The following is a 14,554-nucleotide window of genomic DNA, read 5'->3' as shown; positions in this document are numbered from 1 at the left end:
CAGACAAAGCACTCAAATGCATTATATTCACACACCCACTCCGACACGAGAAGGTCTGAATGTTTTATGAAGCGGACGGGCGCGGCTGTCGGCTCGACGGCGGTTTAGCGTCCCCGGCCCGGTCTTGAAAAGCCCCTTTCGGCGCGACCGGTGCCAGAACTAATTTCGGTGGGCCGTTTGAGGCGTTAAATTTTAATGCAAAGATTCGCTGCGCGCGCTACGATGTCTCACCGGGCAAAAGTTTAATTTAAGAAAAAAAAGAAATATTTCCTAATGCCATAATAAAATTCGCTCAGACCTAATTTTTTGCACTCCCAGCAGAAGACATTCAGGTGAAATAAAGCAAAGCAAGCAGTTTGGGACAGGGGAACAGAACCAATTTGCTACACTGAGACCTTCCAACAGTCATAAGGATGTTCATCCCAAAAAAAAAGAAAGCATGCGGCCCCTTACTGCAACCTCAACCTCTCGCCGTAAAATGACCAGATTTTTTTTCAGATTTCCAATAGGCAGTCACAGCACTTTCATACCAGCTGAATTTTAACCACGCTATAAAGTTTGCCATTTACCTGAAACAAATTCAGATTCTCCCCCCCCCCAGCAAAATTCCAGAATGCTAAAGAATACATTTTGCCTTTACCCAACGTAGAGCGAGTTACGTAAGGGTCATTCATTTTCTGGAAAAAAATGCACTCGTGTCCAGCAGGCCGAATCATTGATGTTTATGCCACGCCATTCAGACCGAGCTGAAATAACGAGCATGCAAATTTGGAGTGCCATGTCGCCTTTTATGACCATATATTTAATTTGTCCATCCTGTAAATGAAGCAATCGCACTTTACAGCTGCACTGACAGAGCTAGCAGAGTCCATAAATCCCAAAGGTTCAAAATGACAACGTGTAGCCTTACGAGTGTCTGTGAGAACCCAACAGCACAAGGTCCCAGCTATCCGTTTGTAGTACAGATGCCAGTCAGGCTAACAAATGTGCTTAAATGGAAATAATAATTTAAGAACATTTATTGCAGAGGATTTGATTGGCTTTTGACCAAAGCAAAGTAAATTAGTTTTGAGGGGTGTCAAAGATGTACATCCCTTCATATCTCCCACAAGCATCACACACACAAGTACACACAAAACCAAAACCCTCCCATTGTGGTTTTTCCCAAAAAAATTTTTTTTTTTTTTTAAACGAAAAACTTGCAATTGCACACCTTGAGTAGACTATTGAATTGGAGGAGCACTCAGATTCAGTAGACATCTTAAACACAGCAACAGCAAGTACTACGGTGGCTTCTCTGTTTTTATTCAGTTCGTTGGTGTTCCTTTTTCATGGAATGCTGTTGGCTTCATTCAGGAACAGGCTTGCTTTTGTTTAAATGATTTAAAATTTCACAGAGGACAACTTGGCAGCTTTGACTGAATCCAGGGGTAAACCACCCACCGGCATAATTCCCAGACAAAGCGACCGTCTGTGAATCTTCAACAGTAAAAAAAAAAGAAAAAAAAAAAAAAATTCCATTTTGGGGAGCTGTTTTACTAAATTAATTATTTGCCAGAACCTGGACACCTGCCAATCAAGCACCTGCCTCTGGTGCGCTAGTCGGTCTCCAATGGCTGGTGATGTTTAGCAGGAGAGGAACGCCGGTGACTGCCAATTAACTCTGGGGTGAAAGCTGCGTGTGTGTCCCTATCCCCTGTATTAGTGCTCTAATGATGCAGAGGCGCTGTGTGCGTGTCTCTCTGGGGGGGAGGTTTGGTAAGACACCCTGATTAAATGTGCACTCAGCCATGTTAGCCTCCAAGTACAAATGAGGCTCAAGGGGGTGGGGAGGACTTGAAGGGGGGGGGGGGGGGGGGGGGGGCTGTGGTTGATCTATGAAGGCAAAAAAATGAAAAGGAGTCTTCAACCGTACGCAAAGCTGTTCATCAGGGGGCAGAACTAAGGCCTGGATTCAATCAAAACTTTTTGATTGAATCAAAAACAAACAAGTAAATAAACCACTAGTCTTTAATTACATTACATTACAGGCATTTGGTAGACGCTCTTATCGAGAGCGACGTACAACGAAGTGTGTAACTGTAACCGGGGACAAGTGTATTGAAAACCCTAGAGGTAAGATACCATTCATTAAATCATACCATTAGTCTTTTTAACGCTAAAAATAACTAGCCAATTTTAAAGGAATCTGACTGATGCCACAGTTTGGGAGGTGGCTTCTCGGCGACTAGATTTAATGTGCTTATTGAACAGTGTTTTTCTGTGTGACGGACAGTGGCTTTGAGTCAACTCAGGATGAAGCTCAGCACTGTGGTGCAGGAGGCTGGGAACAGTGGAAAAGCCAGGGTGATGCTCTGAGGCTCACAGCTGAATGGAGGACATGCTGGGGTTTGTGGAGATTTACTGTGAGCGCACGCCGGTTATCCCTGACTTGCTGTCTCAAACCTACCTTGCAGCTGTGACTCTGCAAACCTCCTTAAACTTTAGTGTATTAGTGTGTGGCTGCCTGTGTGCACATGGAGGGGGGGAGGGAGAGGAAGAGAACATGAGAAAGGGTGGGAGAGAGAGAGGGAGAGAGCAAGAGAGAGAGAGCGGGAGGCAGGGGAGAGGGGGAGAGAGAGGGGGACAGGAGAGAGAGAGAGAGAGAGGGAGAGAAAGAAATGTTCTGAATACTGATCTGAATTCAGAATCCAGCCACAGCAGACACCCAGACAGATAGATGGACAAAGCTGATGGAGAAATATAGAGAGACAGTTGAGTTGCAGACCGGTGGACTGAATGGAGAGGAGAGAGAGTACCGGTGTGTAGAAAAAATACACTTTCTTTCAAAGTCAAATATCAGACTATTTTTCTATACATCAGTCAAATGTTTACCTGCAATTAGCAACAAGAATAAAACATGAGACGATGCCAAGCAAAAGACAATCGAGGAAAGCATCTTTCACTAACGATGAAAGCGATCCTTTTCCTGCGATATGATGCTTGCCTAGTTTTGGGGGGATAGCTGGTTTCTCAGTTCTGTATTTGCCGTGAGTCTCATTTCTAAATTTCCATTATAAAAGCAGTTTTCACCTGGGCGGTCCAGTTCACAGATGCTCTTTAGCCAGGTTTAATTTGGGCCCCGTGGAGTGCCGCAAGGTTCTGTGCCCATTTGATATCCGCCTTAGCTGCGGGAGCAGACCCAGAAGGTGTCCGTTCCTCTCTATAGTGTCTCAGCCTGCCCGTAGCCTGTTAGCGAAGCAACAGAGCGCTCGGCTGCCGTTGAGAATCTGAAACGCGTGCATACTTTCTCTCTGGGATGTGAGTTCTCTCCCCCCCCTCCCGCCCCCTTCCCCTCCCCCCCGTCTGTGAGCGACTGATAACACAGTCACAGGAGACGTGGTGACTATCTCCGTCCCACACGGGCATCCTGAAAGGAAGGAGACGAGGCCAAGGAGGTCTCATGTGCCTACCTGAATCAAGAGGATCAGGTGCTTAAAAAGCAGCATCATTGTACCAGTATTATTATTATTATTATTATTATTATTACTACATTTTCCTCACGCGCAGACTTCACTCCTAATTGGGAGTCATGAGAAGAGCACATGCTCTGCGGACATCCACGTATCCACAGCAACCCCTGATTTCCGCATCCATGCACTCGGACCATACCCTCCCCCCTCTGTAGGACAGGCACGGCCCACCCTGGAGTTCATTGGGGTTTTCTCCTGCGGAAACATCAGCAAAGAATCCCAGAATGCACCGGCAGAAGACTCATTACTCTGGGTCCGAGAACAATCCCGGCGTGCAGCATCAAAAGACTCACGATTCTGGTCCTGAGGACAGTCCCGACACAACATCAAAAGACTCATGGCTTCAGCATGCGCCATCAAAACATTCTCAACCCCAAAGCTGAAAACAATCCCAGCATGCACCACCAAAATCCTACTCCCTCCTGTCTCCACTCTGACAGTAGTGCGCACAAAGCTCTTGACTTACAGGATTTGGAACTAGCACTCTCTTCCTAGAATTCGCCCAAACACAGAGAGTGGCCAGGCAGAGGCGGAGGCAGAACCGTTGTTGCTTTGCAGATAGCAGATGCAGGTGTGGTTCCGAGACACCATACAGAACTTTAGGCCATTAAATTAGGAGGGGCAGATATTTAAAACAATTCAAATTCAGTTCAAAATGGCATTATTATTATTATTATCAGCACTGTTGACTGTGGTCTATCTGACAGGGTAACATGAATAAAGGAACAAATAAAGACAGATGGAAATCAGTACACGGTATAAAATGAACTGAGCAGCCCTGCCCCCGTCCGCCCAAGGATGCCGAAATATTCTCAGCCTTTCAAAGAGACGAGCAGGCGCGGAGCTCTCCGGCTTCCGCGTGAGACCCGACTGCTGAGTCACTCTGACCCCCAGCGCCAAAGCCCTCAGCAAGACCTCTCATTTGGGCCTAAATGAGCTCTCTCCCACCGGCGCAAAGACAGCAGACACCCACACAAACACAGGACCGATAACAACCCCTCTGAAGCAGGAGAAGGCTTTGGTCATTTAGAAACGCTGTACGTGTTGCCGAAACGCAGCGGTGCCATGGGAACGAAGCGGCTATGCCCTCACAGCCTCAGAAGCAGGTTAATGAATCTCCCTCACCACCTTTGGGGTCTCCAGTCGCAGCAGACGCAAACCTCATTGCTTACAGTGTGATATTAATTAACTAATTAGGAGACACCCCCCCCTACCCCCATCCCCCTGGGGTGAAGAGCGTCCTACTGTGTGCACTCTCTTGGCAAGTCGCGCATCACTGCACTGCTCCCATGTGGCCTTGCTTCCGTCTCCGATTCAGCTGCAAAACTCTGCAATCTGTCTGGCTGTCTCGCAAAAGTGGACTATTTTCTTACCAATTACCCCTGCCCCTTTGTTTCTCTCCACCATTTTGAATTGCCAACTGTGCCTCTCGAGCTTGTGCTATGTCACCAGCACCCAGGAGCACCAGTGATTATTTTACATCCTAAAGTCCACACAGTACTACAAGATAGCCAGCGAATATTTTGCACCCTACAGTCCACACAGTACTACAGGCCAGCCAGCAACTATTTTGCACCCTACAGTCCACGCAGTACTACAGGAGAATGAGGTAGAGAGGCAAATCTCTCACTGACAGCTCGCGGCGTGCCGTAACTGGCATCCCTCAGAAACCTGGCCAACACAAACCGACCGTACAAATCGGATCCACTAGCACTGACTCACGGTCTGAATCAGCTGATGAATGAAGCTTTTACTTGAAAGGTCACAGAAATCAACGCGACATCGCCGGAAGAAACGGCTCCGCACACAGACCCGCGGTCACAAAACCCTTTTGTGGTTACTGAGCTCGCCGGGACGTCACGCGATTAAGAGCTTAATTCGCTTTTTTTCTCTGCGCAAATGATACCTTTCAGGAGGATTGGGCTGTTCCGCATTAGTCTCTCTGTGGAAATGGCCCCAGTTTAAGAGCAGGTACTGCGCCCGTTGCCCCTGGAGATCGCAGAGGGGGGTCTTAAGGAAAATCGAGCAAAATGCTAATTCTGGCACGCGTCTCGTCTTCCCCTGGCTCTGTCTGCCCGCACGCATTAATACGTCAATAACCCTCCCCCACGCTGAGCTAACAGCCGAAAGAAAGGAGCCTAAAGAAGAGATGAAAGGAGTTGGGGAGGGGGTTCAAACAATACAAGGACAAATCCATACAAGGACCTCCAGCAACATGGGCCTCTTTTCCTCTGGCTAATGACTGCTTTTAAGGGTGAGATGTGCCCCATCGCTGCCTTGAATCAGGCCACGTGTAGAGGAACCGGAAAAAAAAACAGGCAGTATGCAGCATTGTTTCATTTAATGGTTTTTGCCATTACAGAAACATCTTGCCATTTCACAAAAGTCACTAAAGTGTCAGCTTTGGACCCATTTCAGTATTTTTTCTCTTTGGGTGAAACAACTAAATGTTTCTAGATGGCAATTCATTTTCCTTGAATTCACATTTTCCGATGATGTAGCTTGGACTTAAAATTAAGCGAAAACATTAAGAGATCAAATAACTGTGCCAAACTGTGCTGGTGAGGAAATGTCAAACATTCAAGCATCAGATTTAAGGACAAACACAGTGTCTCCAAGCCTTCATGAGTCCAGTTCAGGAGGTCCAGGAGGCTACTCTGAGATGCAAGCCAAATGTATCCCTACACTTCTGCACAACACTAAGAAAAATGACATTCTTACAGATGTTTTCTCATTGGTTTCCAGGCCATAATAAACTGCACAATATAAACAAATTTCACAATTTATTCCTTTCCTTTCTCTTAACATTTAACACGTCAATGTTCCACATCCATTTTTCCTGTCAGTACCTGAACTGTAGACCTTGAATACTCAAAAATACCTGCATGAGAGCTGTAGAACCATGAATAAATAGCACTGAACCCCAACTGGAGACGTGGACATGATGTCAGGGTTACAGACGGGCGGTGGGTCCCATCCAGCAGGGTTACAGCTGGGCGGTGGGTCCCATCCAGCAGGGTTACAGCCGGGCGGTGGGTCCCATCCAGCGGGGTTACAGCTGGGCGGTGGGTCCCATCCAGCAGGATTACAGCCGGGCGGTGGGTCCCATCCAACAGGGGTAACAGCCGGGCGGTGGGTCCCATCCAACGGGGGTTACAGCCGGGCGGTGGGTCCCATCCAACGGGGGTTACAGCCGGGCGGTGGGTCCCATCCAGCGGGGTTACAGCCTAGCAGTGGGTCCCATCCAGCGGGGTTACAGCCGGGCGGTGGGTCCCATCCAGCGGGGTTACAGCCGGGCGGTGGGTCCCATCCAGCGGGGTTACAGCCGGGCGGTGGGTCCCATCCAGCAGGGTTACAGCCAAGCAGTGGGTCCCATCCAGCAGGGTTACAGCCGAGCGGTGGGGTCCCATCCAGCAGGGTTACAGCCGGGCGGTGGGTCCCATCCAGCAGGATTACAGCCGGGCGGTGGGTCCCATCCAGCGGGGTTACAGCCGAGCGGTGGGTCCCATCCAGCAGGGTTACAGCCGGGCGGTGGGTCCCATCCAGCAGGGTTACAGCCGGGCGGTGGGTCCCATCCAGCAGGGTTACAGCAGCGCAGCGTCTCCGCCCTCGCCCACGCCGGCGGTTTCCACACCCCGGGACTCCAGCCAGCCATTATATTAACACCGCTGCACCGTAATGACCCTCCCAGCCCTGCGAGGGACGGAGCCAGCCGGCTCCATCCGACGGTTTTTAACTTGTTACCGACGCGGGGATTCATTCGATTGAAGCCCGCTTCAGGTATTAAGATTCTCCGCAGACCGCTCCGGTTCTTAATTCCGCGTGTTTTCACGGCACCGAAAAGCACAAATGTAACAAACAAAGGGTACGCTGAGCCCCGACACACACAGGCTGTTATCAGGTCCGTTAAACACTTAATCTCTCTGTCCTTGCAGAGACAATGCACCTGATGCAGAACCTCAAGGGAAAGCATCTCACCTGATTCTGTGTTGCTGTAAATCAGCTGAAGTACTTCCCCTTGAGACCTCACCTACTGATGACTTCATTTTAAGGTCCCCTTCTCGTGAGAAGTATTGCACTATGTTACCTGTTGACAGCAGGCATGGGGTATTTATTTATTCATATGTTTATTACCATCTTTTCAACCAAGATGCATTTTTGTCTGTACAAAACCTGTGCAGCTGCATCCCGTAAATCCAGGAGTGTGAAGATAAGAGCAGAGCCGGCCGTTTCAGACTCTGCAGCGCAGTTGGGCTGCGCAGTTACTGCACAGCAGGAGGTCACATGCGCATGCGCAGCTGATGCAGCCAGACTGTAGGTATCCGACTCCCCAGAGGACATCACTGGTACACAATGAGACGTGATGCAACCCAGATTTCATTGGGTGCCACTACAGCCAATCACAAAGTTCCCTGTGCGGCTGCCAGTCAGGCAGCACTGCTGTGCGCTGGATTTCACAGCAAAGGCAGGAAACGTGACAGAACTGGGCGAGCCATCCAGCAGCACCCTTATGAAGGATTATTAACAACACACGCATTTATTCATAATAGTTGGGTTAAGCACTGGTAAAATTCAGAGCGTATTCAGAGCGTGTTTTTTTTTTTCTGACCTCTCGACCGGTTTCTATAGCTACAGACAGGTAAACGTGGAAAAACAGGGACCCAATTTGCACCGAAGGTCTCCAAACACGATGTTAAATCCAGCATTGCCTTCAACAGAGCGGATGCAACAGACCCATAAATTACACCGGGACAGAAAGACACAGCCGTATTGTCAGAGGAAAGCTTCTAAACACTTAACTTGGTGAGGACGCAGGCAGCAGGGAGCGTTTGCAAAGCTGAAGTGAGAATTCATGCAGATTCCACTCAGGGCAGGGGATTGTTTTCTGACAGTGTGGCATAACTGCAGAGGGACAGGCAGGCAACAAGACAATTAAAATGAAGGGAGGACAGAGGGTGACTCACAACACACACACACACTCACACACTACACGCGCACACGCACACTACACACGCACGCGCATACACACACACACTCACACACTACACACGCACGCACACGCAAACACACTCACACACTACACACGCACATTCACACACTACACATGCACACACGCACACACACTACACACACACACTACACAGGCACATGCACACACACACTCACACACTACACACACACACATGCACGCTCACATATACACACACACACACACACACACACACGTGTACGCTCACATATATACACACACACACACAGGTATGCACACACACACACAAAAACCCACACACGCACAGAGGCTATCATGTAGGCCCATTCTGCTTTGCAAACAGTCAAGATACCCCCTGTGTATTGAATGTGTTAAGACCAGTTTAAAAGCTCCTTTCTGTTTCTCCAAAAAAACTCAGATTAAATGCTCCCTGGAAATTACTAAAATAAATAACCCTTATAACATGAAGGGAATAACATCTCCATATCAAGTGCTAGTCGCAAACAAATTTTTCATTCATTTCGGTGATCGCTGAACTCATCAAACCATGTCAAAGACAAATTTTTACATTTTACTGTCATATTAAAATGTTTTTAGAAATATATATATATATATATGTTATTCACTCTGGAGATGCAGCCATAGATAATATAACAGCAAAGCAAACTACAAGGTTAACAGAGTTAAGATGAACTTCAAATCGATGGCACTGTTTATCAGCAGGCACATACATTCGTACACTTCTTCCTGGACTGGCTTCAATACCTAGATACGTCATAGTCTATTTACACAACCCAGCAATCGCACAATTGCCACATAAATTTGCTAAGAAAAAGTTCAAAGTTTAAAGGCCGGGATTACAGTTGCTGGTGTTCTCACCCACCTCTCTCCTGTCCCACCTTCCCATTTTCCCTCCCTCCTTCCTTCCACTCCATTAGATCTAACGTTGACCAATCAAGTCTAGAACAATCAAAGACACACCAAAGCATAAATAAAAACCAAGCAACTCTAAAGACTCCAAAGCGGAGTGACAGGACAATAGGGTCAGATTTGAGTTAGGTTCTTACATTATGAAAAGGGATTTATAAATTGAAGTACAGAAGATACTTTAGGTTCTTCCAGCAAAACCAGGGTGCTTGGGGGAAATGAGTTTGTGAGACTCTGTTTGCATTGCGTCATTTTTGCCCATGCGTGCTCAAAGCAGAAGCATCACTGTCTGTTTAAACAACCCCGACGAACCCGCAGTTGCCACACACAAACCGCAGGAGGAGAGTCTAGGTTTAAAGGTTGGGAGAGCAATGACCGCGAAACCGCAGTTAGCGTAGCTGTGCTCGAAACAGCGTGCTGAATGAGAGCACAGGACAGAATTCTGTCCGTCGTGTTTTCGTTTTTTTTTGTGTGTGTTCTCGTTTTTTTTTTGTTTTTTTTCTGTGCTCCCAGGCAACTCAATTAAATTAAGGCTCAACACCTGCTTCTGGTCCGGGCCGCATTCGCAGATCATAAAACCGATCATTTCTTCGCCGTCCATGCTCTCGGAGGTAATAAGGGGGTGGGGGGGTAATGAGCACACGGGCTCTACCCCAGATTTAAAACTAAATAGGCCTGCTGGCGCGTCGCGGACGCCGTGTCCTGAACGGCGTGGCGAACAGCTGCGCGCACCGCGCGGGACGATCGGGCGCGGTCGATGGGACGCACCGCTACGCGCTCAGCGTCTCAGGGACGGCTAATTAGATCAGAGACAGACTGCCAGACGGCTCTGCGGTGCCACGCAGGGGCCTCAAACCTACAAGCCAACCCGAAAAGAACAGAAAAGCGCTGAGACTTCATAGAAATGATGTTATAACTATGGTTATAGTATAATATAGTTATAATTATGGATAATTATATTCATGTGTACATGTTATTACAGTAAAAGGCTACAGTAGCTACAACAGAAATAATGTTATAATTATGAATAATTATATTCATGTGTATATGTTATTACAGTAAAAGGCTACAGTAGCTACAACAGAAATAACTTTTGCTCTTTTTAAAATATGTATCAAAATAGATATAGTGTGCGCACGGTCAATTACGTGAAGGTTATTTCAGGATTATATTGCATGCATCACATACAAAAATACATGCATTTGTTTAATAAAATGTATGCTACATCCTAACAATGTTACACCTATGAAACTGAAGATTACAGAATAAAAATTGCAATGTGCTGTTCATGTGTACCACACAACTCAACATACTGTACATGTTAAGTAAATTACTTTGAAACGTGTTAGAAATGCTACATTTTCCAGTCTGCTTTTTGAATCTCTGTACATGGTTTATTCATAAGTCACACATGCAGTACAAACAGGCACAACATTCATATTTAATGTGCTACACAAGAGAGGACTACTACAGGCTGGCTGTTGGACAGAGGGTTGGTCTTTCTTCAGTGAAAACACATAAACACACTCCAGGAAAACCGAAGAAAGGGAGAAAAGTATTGTGCAGATTCCTTTCTTTTTCTGAAGGTAGACGGGGAAGGGATTTGAAAGTCAATCCCTGAGGACTTCCAGGCTCAATGGTCTGGTACTGAATCCGGACCGTGCCAGTGCCGACTGTGGCCGCCAGTCCTGCAGGCCAATACAGCTGGCACAAGCGTCATCCAGGGATGGGAGGATTTCAGTCACCTCAGTGCGTCATCTGAGCCAGCGACCCCTGCTGGTCGACCGGGTGCCTGCAAGTCCACCTGCTGAGCGTCTTCCTCTCACTCGTGTCTGTGCGAGACTAACTTGCCATATTCGTTGCGATAAGAAGCCGCAGCTAGCATCACGCGTTTCGGAGAAGAGCACATGCTTGTCGGCACTCTCCCAAATAAAGAGCGGAAGTTGCAAATGAAATTAGGAGAAAAATGGGGGAAAGCTTTTTTATGTATGTAATGTCCATCTAAACTGACTTTATGTCACATTAGCCTTCCTTCACGTGATGAACATGCACAGAAAATAACCCGAAGGGACACACACTTTCAATGTGCAGTGTGTGTGGCTCAACAATAGAGAAGTACCTGAGGTCTGCACACAATAAATGTAATCTAAAGGAACAGCAGTTTATTTATTTTTTTAAAAAGGCTTCTAAGGCTTGCTCCTAGATGAGCACAAAACGTTCTCACAGTGTTGCTGTAATGTAGGGACAATTGCAATTACAAATACAAGGGGTCATCACATTGACAAAACATTTCAGTAACACTGTGAGAACATTTTTTCGTTAGCTGGCCAGCAGCCAAAACGATCGCGCAGACCGCCATTTCACTTGAAAGCTGCGGGTTCCTGCTCTTTTCAAAGATAAACTGCCATAATTGACATGGGCAACTGCGCCAATATCATGCCGACGACATACACCACCAAATCATGGCCCCCATCCAGAAAACCCAACCTCACGGAAATGGCAACTTTTGATGTCTTAATTGACAGTCTGCAGCTGTTCCTCATTTGCATAATTACTTATTAACTTGGGTACGCCACAAGCCCAAGAATGAGAAAACACTTTCGCAAAACATGCAGCAATTTATAGCCTTTTAACATCTCTCTTAGTTAATTACCCACGGAGAAACAGTGCAGAAGGCAACTGAGTCATTCAGACCCCCCAACGGTCGCCGGCCACAGGCTGCAAGCACGGACGGGACACAGGAGATACCAACACAGCGAGGAAGGAACTTGTGGAACTGGTTCCACCAATCACAGAGCAGCTTGGTATGTGGCTGCCAGGAGGTTCAGCCTTTCAGCAGTGTAGCTGCTGGGAGTACACTTGCTAAGATCTCAGGCGAAATCCAACCACCGCCGAGCACAACACTGCATACAAGTGCGTGCGTACTCCTTTTGGCTACGGACTGTTTGTTTAATAACAGAGTTCATAGTGGGGGGGGGGGCGGGGGGCACTGATTCAGATTGCGCAGCTGAGATAGCCACAGGAAACACGGATATGACAACATCCGCCACACCAAACACAGAAAACAACAACGGCTGGAGCAGAAACTTCAATAAAGGAGCAGAAACTTCAATAAAGGAGCAGAAACTTCAATAAAGGAGCAGAAACTTCAAAGGATGGATGTTGATGATTTCAAAGGCGCTTTAGTTTACTTAGGTCCGCAGAAAAAAGAAAAGAAACAGAAGCTGGTGTGTTCATCCGTTAAATTACACGAGGAGGCAGGCTAACACACAACCACCCATGTGATGTTTTTGACTAATTGCAGGCAGTCTCCGCATTTATGTTGGTTTGCGAGCGTCTTGGCTAGTCCGGCCAGCAGGGATGTGTACACGATGCGGATTTTCTCCACGAAAGCATCATTTTACATCATTGATGCTTTCGTGGAGAAAGAGTGTCTGGATAAGAGTGTCTGCTGAACTGATAAATGCAAATGTAAGATATGCTTTAGGATGACAGCCCAGGGCCTGGAAACCTGATGTTGTAGGCTACAGCCCACAACAACCCTTCCCCCAATCCACAATGCCCCCCCACCCCCCACGCCCCCAGTAACTTCACTGAATATCTCTGCCTCTGCCAATTGCACATGAAGTATACAAAAAAATCTAACCAGAAGAGATGGTGTACTGATTAAAAAATCAACACTTACATATCACCTTACATTTTATCTGTAGAAATGAAAAATGTGCTAATGTGTTATACAAGAAAAACTATATATCCAGTACAAGCAATGTAATTTGTAACTGACACTGTTAATCACTCAGCAAATAAATAAAATAGAAAATAAAATACACAGAGCTGCTGCAGAGTCAGAGTAAGAGAGGTGGTTCCTTTAGAACATAATCCCACTCACACCTTTAACTGTATCCAGCAGAACCGCTCCATCTCTCCAACACCGCCTGCCTGGAAACCCGCTCCACCTTCTGACATCACCTTGTCTGCAAAAACCAAACTTTCAACATCCCTTTGTCTCCAAAACCACTCAAACTTTCAACACCTCCTACCTCGCCTCCCCCCCCGTCAAAAATGACAGTCTGAAGCTCTCCCGAAATGTGCGGAAGTGTGTCTTCAGACGGGGCTGCTGCCGTCTCTCCGAAAAAACGTCTCGGGGACTGACTGGCAGCCCGGAGCGGGTCGGCTCGCTCCTGACGACACGCCTAGAATAACTTCACCTGCCCCCGCTGCGGAGAGCCCCATCTCCTCACCCAAGCCAGCCCCCGCTGCGGAGAGCCCCATCTCCTCACCCAAGCCAGCCCCCGCTGCGGAGAGCCCCATCTCCTCACCCAAGCTAGCCCCGCTGCGGAGAGCCCCATCTCCTCACCAAGCTAGCCCCGCTGCGGAGAGCCCCATCTCCTCACCCAAGCTAGCCCCCGCTGCGGAGAGCCCCATCTCCTCACCCAAGCTAGCCCCCGCTGCGGAGAGCCCCATCTCCTCACCCAAGCCAGCCCCGCTGCGGAGAGCCCCATCTCCTCACCCAAGCCAGCCCCCGCTGCGGAGAGCCCCATCTCCTCACCCAAGCCAGCCCCCGCTGCGCAGAGCCCCATCTCCTCACCCAAGCTAGCCCCCGCTGCGGAGAGCCCCATCTCCTCACCCAAGCAAGCCCCCGCTGCGGAGAGCCCCATCTCCTCACCCAAGCCAGCCCCCGCTGCGGAGAGCCCCATCTCCTCACCCAAGCCAGCCCCCGCTGCGGAGAGCCCCATCTCCTCACCCAAGCCAGCCCCCGCTGCGGAGAGCCCCATCTCCTCACCCAAGCCAGCCCTCGCCACGGAGAGCCCCATCTCCTCACCCAAGCCAGCCCCGCCGCGGAGAGCCCCATCTCCTCACCCAAGCCAGCCCCGCTGCGGAGAGCCCCATCTCCTCACCCAAGCCAGCCCCGCTGCGGAGAGCCCCATCTCCTCACCCAAGCCAGCCCCCGCTGCGGAGAGCCCCATCTCCTCACCCAAGCCAGCCCCCGCTGCGGAGAGCCCCATCTCCTCACCCAAGCCAGCCCCCGCTGCGGAGAGCCCCATCTCCTCACCCAAGCCAGCCCCGCTGCGGAGAGCCCCATCTCCTCACCCAAGCCAGCCCCGCTGCGGAGAGCCCCATCTCC

This window comes from Anguilla rostrata, chromosome 17 (assembly GCF_018555375.3).
Source record: "Anguilla rostrata isolate EN2019 chromosome 17, ASM1855537v3, whole genome shotgun sequence".
NCBI lineage: Eukaryota > Metazoa > Chordata > Actinopteri > Anguilliformes > Anguillidae > Anguilla > Anguilla rostrata.
The sequence above is the reverse complement of the archived record's forward strand: the minus strand, read 5'-3'. Positions refer to the sequence as shown.